Source organism: Pundamilia nyererei, unplaced genomic scaffold (genome assembly GCF_000239375.1).
Source record: "Pundamilia nyererei isolate P.nyererei 1_Seehausen unplaced genomic scaffold, PunNye1.0 scaffold00112, whole genome shotgun sequence".
NCBI lineage: Eukaryota > Metazoa > Chordata > Actinopteri > Cichliformes > Cichlidae > Pundamilia > Pundamilia nyererei.
Window position 1 is genome coordinate 738898 of NW_005187513.1, and position 11542 is coordinate 750439.

The window sequence follows — 11542 nt, forward strand, 5'->3', positions numbered from 1 at the left end:
CACACACACACACACACACACACACACACACACACACACACACACACACACACACACACACACACACACACACACACACACACAGACACTAGAGTATGACATCCCTTCTATTCTCCCATCCCACTTTCTCACTATCTGTGTTTAACTAAGACACCCTCCTCCCCCTGCCCGCTTCTTTATGATAGCATGACACAAATACTGCAAATACTGGCCTCGGCTGCAGGACAGCTGGAAAAACTGGTCTTTGTTGCATGACCATGCATCAAAATCACACATCAAATTCAAAAGTCATCGTCTGTGATCACTGCCAGTCACATATATTGTACTATCTGACTTACATGCAGACAATACACAGAAAGGAGGAAATAACTGTCTGGTGACTGTTTAATAACCGTCCAATAACAATAATAATAATAATAATATGGAGAATTTTTTTTTGCATAAATCAGGATGGATTTTTGTTTTCTATATGTACATACACACACTTTATCTGACACAAGTGAAACTGTGCTGAATGTCTCCTACATGGCCCAAGCCTACTGTTTCACCCAAAGAGGGCTCTCTCCGACAGAGGACATGGCAGCGAGCTCTCCCACGGCACCGGTGCCCAAGCACGGAAAGGTGGGAGTTAAGGAGAGCGAAACGCAAAAACACAGAGAACAGGATGGTAAGTGAAAGAGGGAGGAGAGAGAGAGAGAGTGAGAGAGAGAGGGGAGATGGAGAGGAAGAGAAGGGGTTACGACAGCCAGAGGCGCTGTCTCCCCTTTCTCTGTGCTACCCCCCCAAACCACGGAACAAGCCCATCTGTGATGACTGCAACTCCCCTTTATCTCGTTTACAAAACTGGACCTGCTGTTCCCACTCATTCGGTCAAGTGACACCTGAATTCTCTGAATATACCTGTCATCAAATATTGTAATGGAAGATGAGGGGGTGGCTAAGTGCAAACAGTGGACAACCGATTTGTTGCCGTGCAAGATCAATGGCAACTGCACATCTCCACAGCAAATACTGACATCATATCAGAGCTTTACGACACCAAATATTGCCTTCATGTTATGAATAACAATCGCAACACAAAGAACACAGAAATAACCAGGTGTGAGTACACGATAAATCACAACCAGAATCACGCTTCACAACGAAATGCACCACAGTGCTATTGGGGTGGAGAAGAAAATCAAATCCAGTTGATTTCAAAGAAAGAAAAAGAATTTAGATACTTGTCCATCACGTTCACATAACAATCCACCGTGTGATGTCAAAAAGATCAAATTATAACACTAATAAAATTCTGATAAAAATAATTACAATTAAATTTGGGAAATAAATCCATAAGCTATATATTTTTTTCTTTTATTGTCAACATAGGGAATATACTACCTTCATATTTTGCTTAGGTGATTTGCCATACCTATTTGTGTTGAAATGTTTTGGATTTGTGGAAATATTAAAAATGAGCTTTTGGCAAAAAACACTCTTCTAAACAAAAATGATAACCTAGTCTTGAGAAAGATATTAACGGAGAGGGAGAAATAACTCTGATCACAAGAAATCAAATCAAAATAAATACGATGGCCTCAAATATTTCTACACAAGCTGTCTGTGGTAAATACATCACTCTGGTAGCACTTTAAACCTGAGCGGAATACTTCCACTATCACAGTCAGAGATGAGCTTGAGATACTACAGTTAGCGACACCAAACACAGCTCCTGACAATTTGTGAAATAGATTACACAAAATAAAGCCAGTGACATTCCTATACCTTTTCCTAGAACTGTTATAATTAAACATAAATATGACAATGAGGCAAGGCAGGAAAATCAGACAGGTGAGATGACAGTAAACATTTCTGCTGTCTTTGTTTTGTAAGGTAAGAGGGAGAGAGAGGGAGGATGTGGAGCGTTAACTGTCAGGCAGGGGAGGAAGGGAGATCACTCATGTTTTGGCACAGCAGCCTACCTGTCCTATATTAACACCTTTAAAATTCGAAGCACATAAAAGTTACTGTTGCAGTCGCAGAAAGACACTGGAATACAAAGTACAGAAGAAGAAAAAAATGACTTAAATGTGAATCAGATTATCGATAAAAACGCAAAGAAAAATAAGAATGCTGGTCTCTCCTCTCTCAGTGCTAATCTCGTTCTGTCTGCTCCTCTACAGCCTGAAAGGTAGGGATCTGTTTACCTGACCTCTTCCTCTGATTGCTCCTCTATGGCCCATGGCTATCTGACCCCTCTGCACTCCTACCCTCAGCAGCACCCCCCCCCCTTTTTAAGGGGGGGGGCTTTCTCTTGCAACCTCTTGACTACATGAACGTTTAATTGTATTAAACCCGTTACCGATCTATTTTCGTTTCTCCCATCCTAAAATAAGTCTTAATCCTGCAGATGCTGACAACCATACGGGCTTTGTGTGGCTCCCAAAACATGCCAACAACTAGCCTACCATCACCCTGTTCCCCCAGCCAGACCCACTCTCTCCCCATTATCCCTCGGCTGTTTGCGAGGGGGTTTCCTCTCTGTCTTTTTTATCTCTGCTCTCACTCCATGACCCCTGTTCCCCCCGTTTCTTGCTGTCTGACCTACCCCCCCACCCTCACAGACAGACACACACAGCCTCTCACCCCCCTTTCTGCTTCCCCAAACGGTACACATATCCTATCAATGCCTCTGCTCGCTCGGAAAAACCCTTTTCTCTCTTTCTATTCCCGACTCTGTGTCGCGAAATATATCGCAGATTACCTAATCATTCTCGCCGCTTTTTTAAAAAGCCGTATATAGACCAAGTCCTCCTGAAAAGTAGTCGTTATGTTTGAGGATATTTACAGAAATTTTCATCTTTCAATTACAGTCAAGGCAACAGAATTTCCGATTTCTTTATTTTTTCCGATCAGATTCATGTTTTTTGGGAGGGGGAGATTAGTTGGCCTATCAAAGCTATAATCAACTGTATTGGGGGGAAAAAGGCCTCTTCAGCTGAGACCATCTCTTTCAAAAGGCGTGTGTTTTCCACTCAACAATGCAGTCTGTTCTATTTTGAAGATATCCAGTTTGACTTTCTTTTCTCTCTCTCTCACTCTTTTTTTTTATTCCTACAAGCGATCACTAAATGCATTCAGTGACCTGCAGGTTTAGCCTGGACCACGCTTAAAGTTTCCGGCAGTAACTTTGGAATGATAGTGTCTGCTTAAGGTCAGTCAAATGAGGCAATGTGTTGTTGTCTTTCTGGTCAACGTTTCTCGGGGAAAAGTCTTTTCTTGAAAGTCAAGATACGGTAGCCAAGTAGTTCGAGGCAGAAGACGCAGGCTGTCGCCGTCTTCCCTAAAATGCATGTCTGCTCTGTGCAGCGCTGCTCAGACTCTCAGGCTGTCCGTGTACAAGGTCCTGCTGATCCGCTCCTGTCACGAAGGAGACCCTGGGCTCCGTTTTTCCCTCAACAAACCACATTCACATTGCACACACCGCGCCCGCAAACACAAACCCGCTCATGCACGCACACACACACACGTCGATCGATTTGCATGTGACTCCGTCAGTGAATGAGCGAGTATCGACTTAAAAACAACGCTTGAAAGAGGCAAACCGCTATGAAAAATAAAAAAGAAAAGATGGACAAAGTGGGGTAAAGGGGGGAAAGTGTAGCTAGAGGAACTAAGGCAGGGCGGAGGGATTGCCCATTTCAGACAGAGACGTGTCGGAGAAGAACAAAAATGTCTTTATCCAGAAGAGGATTTTATAAGCACACGACGTTGGTGAAACCCCGTGGATGTGGCAAGTGTGAAATCTGTCAAAATTTAGAAAGAGAGAGATGTTCCCATCTGCCGGACACACACGGACCCCACTAGCTGGACTTGGAGCTCCTTTTCTGGGCAGCGCTCATGTGGAGCTGCCGCTGCCCTTCGTCCGCCGCTCAGCACAGCCCTCTGTCATTGCGTTTGTGCCTCAAAACACGTTTCTCGACAACCACAAACCCTCTACACCTTTCCCCGATCCCACCGAAAAGCACACATTTGTTTTAAAACCGTGCTTTTTTTTATCCCCCCCCTCTCTCCACGATCAACTGCTTGGAGTGGATCGCTGTCTTGCCTATTTCTTATCTTCCATTCATGAGGAGGAGAGGACGGACGCTGATGTAAACACAGGTAACGATACGAATAAAAATCGAGAATAAACCAACTACTTGCATGAAATGAACTTGTGATCGCCAGCCTTTTCTCACAACGTGAGAATAGCCAGGTCCGCTACACGAAAAAACTACGAACAGATAGGAGAGGAGAGATTCAGATAAGTCAGACAGCGAAAAGAATAGGATCGCTGAAACAGAGGAAAAGAGACAAACGCAAAGTTGAAACTTACAATTTCTCGCTGCCGGTTTGTGATCCTCGCTTTTTAATCCAGTATTGAGATGATTTAGCTAAAGATCCCATCAAGGCAGTCCCCTTTTGGTCAGTTTGCGCTTAGGGTGGCAAAAGAAAGATCATTGTTGTTGCGGAGTGTAAAAAACGAAGTAGGTACTATTAGTTGTTAAAGGCAATATAAAAATAATTTGGATGCAAAGCAGGCGATGAGTCTTGTGTTAGAGGGAGCGAGGAAGAGGTGAAAGTGAGATCTGATGATTGAAAAGAAAAAACTCTTTGGATCTTTATTCCTGCTAATTAGTTTCCTGCAAAAAATGGCTGTGATTAATTCAGTGCGCATGTGCTTCATTACACAGGCACGAAGGGAAGGGCTAATTAGCCGCCTTCTGGATCAATAAGATTCAGCAAAGGAGAGAGCTCGGGAGAGAGAGGGAGGGAGGGAGGGAGAAAGAGGAGGGAGGGAGGGATGGATGGATAGATACAAGTAGAAAAAAAGAGGAAAGTAATGATCAGGAATTGAAAATATGGAATTAAGAACAGCGGAAAGTAAGAGTTTGATTAGAGGAAAGGCAGCGAAAGTTAATAGTGGAGCAGGCAGCCGTAGCAGGCAAAGCCCGGTGCCACGGACGCAGCTTTTCTTCCGCTCTTTTTTTTTCCTCCACTTTTTGAAAACGTTTTCTTGTCGCGGTTTTTGCTTTTTAAAATGAAAGATATGCACATGTTTCGGCCACTTAAAGCGCATAAGCAGCCCGGCTTTATTTTATTCAGTCTCTTTTGGGTCCATGCGAGCCAATTTGGTCTCGTCAAAGCTGCACGGAGGGTTATGTTTCTTCTTCTTCTTCTTCTTCTTCTTTTTTAAGTGAGTTTAGATTGTACGTTTAAAGAAGTTATTGAAAACCAAATCAGACTCTCGGCAGCTGAAATGACCAGAAAAGTTCGCCTGCTAGTCATCGGCACAGTGTACCTGTAACCATTCAGCGACCTGTCGTGTTTGCAAAGAACTACAATAAACATTTGCGGGGGGGGATGATTATTTTTTTCAAAGCGATTTCCACATCTATGCAAAAGTGTACTGTAACAGCAGCATGCAGGATGCCAGGGTATAGCTTACTATTGTAACCCGCAAAAAACAAAGGGAAAAAAGAGCATGCTTAGTTCCCTGGATATTAGAACTAACAGGTTATATGTACGTGTACATTTATACATTTTGAAGCATTAAGAGGAAAGCCACTTGCCCAGAGACTGAAGTTGGCATTAAACAGCGGTGTTGCGCGCCTTCAAAAATGTCAAACTTTGATCAACTTCGTGTAGATCGACCCTTGCAAAAACATGGAAGGGAATCCTTTTGAATTCTTGCGTTTATTTCCCAAATAAAAATCAAATCAAATTAAAACAACGGTGACTGGCTCAATGGTGAGACGTATATGAAAGTCTACTGCAACTTTAGAGCAATGAGGTGTTTCTCAACTCGCATAAAAATGTGTGTGCGTATATTTAAGTGAAATAAAGCAAACAAAGCCATGACACCTGACGGAAATGTGAAATTGTCAAATTTGGTTTTATAGAATAAGACAGAGCAAAATGCAAGTTTGACGGAGAAGGTATGAAAAGGACGTGTCGTCCTTACAGTTACAGCCAGTTCCAAATTGCAGACCAAATAAAATTCAGCACAATATCTTATAGCAGTGTTGGAATATAAAATAATTTGTTATTTAAGATATTAGGAGAACCCCATAAAAGCTTTAAATATTTTTTTTATTTTTTTCCTGTAAATCTGGCAAACTCGTGAGAGCTGCTTTTATTCGTACAGTATGCAAAGAAAATTCAGCTTCTTAAAAAACTCCAACCAAATAAAGAACTTGTTGAAACCACAACCATATACATGTGTGTTATATCTAATTTAATTTTTAAGGCTATTTATAATGTGCATAAGCCTGAAGTAGCTATTTAAAAAATATACATATATTGTTTCTTACCCAGCACATCAGTGAAAGGCTTGCTGAAACACAGAGGAGTGATGGGGAAACAGGCTATCAAGACATCTATTACTAAACTGATTTTGTTTGTTGGCAGCATCGTGTTCAATAAGTGCACCTTCTCTTAAATAATAATAATAACACTATAAATGTGTGACAAGGTGACTGAGTTGTGTCAGGCGTTTTTTTGTTTTTTGTTTGGTCCACTCCGGTCTGTATGCATGGAATTTGCTATGCTGTGATAATTACACTGATAGTATGACAGGAAGCCCAGGTGGTCAGTGTCTCATCTCCTCCTGAGGTGTTTCGTGTTCAGGAAATTCTGAAAGCCTTTATGATCGATCCGAACATGAATTTGTTGAGGTTCTGCGTTTGTTTGTCTTAATAATATTTCCGTAAAGCACGTCTCCTCTGTAACTGATGTCCCATCGTTTCCTCCGAATGAAAAGACCGCATTGCAAAAAATCAACCTTTGAGTCTCTCAGTGCTCTTTGTTATGATAATTTTATTGTTGATTCTCCGAGGAAATGGACAATCCCTCACTCTTAGTGTGCACACTTTCTGTGCAAACACTTCCATATAGAGTCCCTGGTCCACTGAATACAAGCAGTAGCTTTCCCTGATAACACAACGTGCCATGTTTATTGAAACAATACGGATTTGTTAGCCTGGGTCTATATGGTGAATTCAGACGCAGAGTTAACAGTTAAAAGGCAAACATAGCCCGGCCGAAACATTGCCCAATCATACAGATTCAAAGTACCCAGTATACAAAGCTTTGGTAAGAAACGACTTTTAACCGGGTTAATAAATCTACCGAACATGTATTTTGTTTGTTTGCTTGTTTTCGCGTGTCTCGGATAGAAATGCATGGCACAGACAAATCTAATGTGTGTCATTTTTATTTATTTTTTTCGAGGATCTCACACAGCCGATGTGTTTAGCCTTTTGTGATGGTGCAGTGGCGAAGATGGTAGATGAATGCTAGACCATATTTTATATTTTCCAGGGGCCTTTGACTTAAAGGTTAGAAAGGTTATGAAACCCCATGGGACCCGGCGTTTCTACAGATCCAATAGCATATATTCCTTTGAAGAGCCTATGAAAATCAAACTTCTTACATTGTATCCTATATGGCCAAGACCCAACTCCCCCCTTCCATCGCTCTCTTTCTCTCCCTCCCTCCCTCTCTGTCTGTCTCTCCCCCTTCTCTCTCTCCCTCTCTCTCTGCTGGTAAAATATATGGTGTGCTGTAACACGGCATTTCCTCAGCACTTGCCTTCCACAAGCCACGGTAGGCACTGATACCTGTTTTTAAGCAATGCGGCATCGCCTGTATAGCATGCCCCTCTTAGAAAAACAAGACAACTGCATCGCCCCTTCGAACAGCTCGCATTTTTGCAGTGTGAGAGGCAGTCTGCAGGAATCTCGAGGATTTGCGACGTGTCTGCTCTCTCGGGAAGAAGAGATTGTAAAAATGAATAGGTTGAAAACAGCGTGCGAGAGGAGTTAAAGGGGCTGCGAGATAATAAAAGAGTGTGGTGTAATTTGAGGCTTGTAGGAGGCAGCTTTGAGCCAGTCAGTCGCCTAAAGCCTAACAATGCAAACTTCAGTTTACAAATTTATGCAAAGGCCTGATTGATATTACTCCATCAGCGACCATATTGAGTATAGTGTAGGCTAAATCAAAGGCAGAGCAGTCAGGCAGAGGCCTTGATGCTTTTAGGGCCTATGCATCACTGAAAAGAGAAAAAGGGGGAACTGACAGGGTCTGAAGCTTTTGTGTTACCACCATTCAATTGCGCCTCTCAGTGGGAAGGATAACTGTCCACGTGCCAGCCTCAATAGGCATACATCGATGAGTGGCATTGCAAATTCAACACAACCTGTGGCTATGACAGCCCGTGGATATGACAAAGAAAGGCAGAGGAGCTTAAAAATGCAAAATTCTCCGTAGATGCGGAGCACATGAAAGTGCTTGACCATATGAAGGACTGCAAAAAACAAAAACGGGCAATCAAAAGGCAAAACCCCCCCCCCCCCCAATAATCGTCACTAACGTGCTTGGACCGGCACTCTGTGATGGTTGTCAGAGACCCACGTGTAGCACTTGTCAGCTTTTAGAAATATTTACTTTAATGTGTTCAAATTAAATTACATTTACTTTATTTAACAGATCGGCTACCGTGCTCCCGTGTTACGCGTGCCCGCGCGTGTACGCCATGCACTCGGAATCCCAGACAAAGCACAAAGGGAAACAGAGGAAATGAGCAGGGGTGAAAGTATTTAAAGATGAAAGCTGCTATCGAGAAAAGTCATATAACTTTATAAAGAGATAACGACCATTATATTCCGAAGGATTTAGGGATTTAAGATGTTCATAGGCTGCAATATTAACAAGAGGAGTGTCAGTCATGTGTTCAGGCTATGGTAAACAGATATGAAAAGGGCATCAGGAAATTCTTAAGGAAACCGACTGAGCGAGCTTATGCTGTGAAAATATAAATAAAAATTGCGTGTGGACTCGAAGCTCAGGCTGAGACACAAAGGGAAACAACACAAATATTTTTTTTTTAACCACGAAAATTAAATTGATTTTTCTTTTTAGTGAAGATGTTAATGACACATTTAAAAGACGCCACACGCACGGCCCGCGGGTTCGATCCTCCGCTCAGTGACCCCAGCTGGGCTGATAATAGGCTAGAAAGACTGGAGCCCAGGTTACCCATCTTAACTGTAAATACAGACATTTAAAAACTTTTCAATATATTATTATTTTTCATAAAAAGGTACAACTTACTGATGCGGAATAATTTGAAATTTTGAGAAAATACAATTTTCTTAAAATCATGTTTGTTGTTCTTTTTCCCCCTTTCCCTCACTCAATAATCAATCGAATGTAACAGTTGAGCCTGCGCTGTATACCGCTGCAGAACCCACGAGAGAGGCTGGTGTCCGGCTCCGTGTGTCTAGGGTGGATAGGGCAGCACAGCCAGGTGCAATGGGAGCGCCCTCTTATGTTCAGCCTGACCACTGGGATCAAGTAGCGCATCAGCTCTTTCATGGAAGCCAAGCGCCTGCGGACCCAGGTCTTTGCAAAAGCGCACCTTTGCCTTTGAGTCTGTGGTTGCATCTTAAAAACGGACTCGAATGTAAACGAGGCACGCAAACGCGTTCAGGTTATCGCGTGGACAAAATAGGCGAGGGATTTCAACGTTGGAAATCACAGACATTTCAGTCAAACGTGTTTTTTGTTTTGTTTTTGTTTATTGTTTTTTTTTTAACCGACCATTAAGGACACGAGATTCACTCCGAAAATTATCCTAGTTTTGAAATAGCCTCTGACTGACCGAGAGCGAAAAAGAACAACATGCCCAGCTCGGATCAAACCGAAATTTTGGCCTAATTAGCGGGGCGTCCTGCAGAAATCTGCTGATACACAACTTCAGAAAAGAGAAAAATAAATAATCAAAAGTGCAGCTATTCCACTTCTGAATTAACTTTTTACAATCGTTTTGGATTGGGGACTATAAATGTAACATGCTTTGCACTCTACACATGATTTCCCACCATCATCCTTGAAGGATGTGTGCCACGTGCCTTGTGGACAGGGGGAAAACATCGTTTTGCAAACCTTTACTTATAACTATTTTATTTCCTCGGCTTTATTCTCTAAACCAGCAATTTAAAAAAGTAAACCTACACACGCCTGTGGCCTCTAGCTTTCTAGCCCCCCACCCTCCCCCTTTTCCCCCTCCATTTTTGGCACCCCCAGAATGTTCCTGACTGGATGCAGCTGATCACTGTGGTGGATCTTTTGTTTATCAAAATCAAATGCAACGTTTGGAATCGTCTTTGGTGCTCTTTCACTTACACTCTTGCCCATCACATATCACATAGTGTGTTGGATCATTTTATTTATATTTCACATGCTTTCTAGATTTATTAGAGTATTTTCATGGATCTATTTGTTTGCTTGTGTATTTTTTTCTGTAATGTCTTATAAGGGGATATTCTACCTGCTGTTGTATTTGCTTGTTTATTTCATGTGATTTTATTTTTTATTTAATTTTTTTTAATATTGCTCTTTTATTTTAGGTTGTTAATCCAGTGCTTCTGAAATAAAATATTGATATTAAAAAATTCCCTTGGACAAATATGCCCTGCACGTTTCTTTTCTTTTTAAAACTCTTTTGAGATTGCATACTACATCTGAAATATGTCTGTTGACAATGTAAAATTGTTTTTATTTTTTTAACCTACATGTTAACGATAGATACATACAAACCAGCAACACGGGGGTAAAGCTTACGTCATATTTCTGAATGCTACATGAAGTGTAAAAAAAAAGAGAACCTGCTTCCTGCTGCTGGTGTTGTGATTTTAGAGTTTGGGATAGAATAAATGACGAGCGACCGTCTGGTCAGTCTGCCTCATTTACATGAGAAAAAAGAAGGCATATCAATTCCTCTCTCTCACCCATTTACTCGCCCTGCCAGTACTGCCTTATTAATGATCAAATGCATTATTCAGAAACAGTTTTGACGTTTGAATTTTGGAAAGACGGTCGTGTTAACCCATAATTATTCTGTCAATATTCGAAAAATGTCGTAAAACATTAAAAAATCTCCGATGTTTTGCTGTCTTTGCTTGATTGTACAGATTATTTCCCCCTGACCACTGCGACTGAATCGCATCAAGAAACACACACACACACACACACACACACACACACACACACACACACACACACACACACACACACACACACGTACGTTCCCCCAAAAATCAGCGAGCGTGACTCCTTGTCTCACTCTCCCTGTTTCTCTGCCTCCTTCCCCTCTGTGCATGGTTTACATGAGCGTGTGTATCTGCGTGTGTGTATGTGTGTGGTGGTAGTGGGGGCATCACTCTGTCGCATCATATTTTATAGGCAGAAAATTAAAATAATACTAATAATAATAATAATAATAACAGTTGTTGTTGTTATTCTTGTTGTAATCGCCGTAGTGGCGAATTGCAAGTGTACAAATGTTGCACAAACCACTGTAAAAACAACAGTGGTGCGTGTGAGCAGTGATATTCTACAGCAGTCCAGCCTCATCACACCTCACCTCTTTCAAGTACACAAAATCATTTTCAGCCACTTTCTTTTAAACTAATGATTTATATTAGCGATTAACTCCACACACACACACACACAC

General features: G+C 41.7%; 1 protein-coding gene across 3 annotated transcripts in view; it reads right to left on the reverse strand.

Moving 5' to 3' along the window:
• The window catches only part of zfhx3b (zinc finger homeobox 3b), a 143067-nt gene that overhangs the window by 126157 nt on the left and 5368 nt on the right, over positions 1-11542 (reverse strand). For 2 of the 3 annotated variants that reach the window (XM_005741601.1, XM_005741599.1), the window contains exon 1: positions 4361-4766. The exons of the other annotated variant lie outside the window; for it this stretch is intronic. The gene's annotated coding sequence lies outside the window, so the exon portion shown is untranslated. Of the gene's footprint in view, positions 1-4360; positions 4767-11542 lie in introns of those variants that run through there. 3 annotated transcript variants of the gene reach the window in all.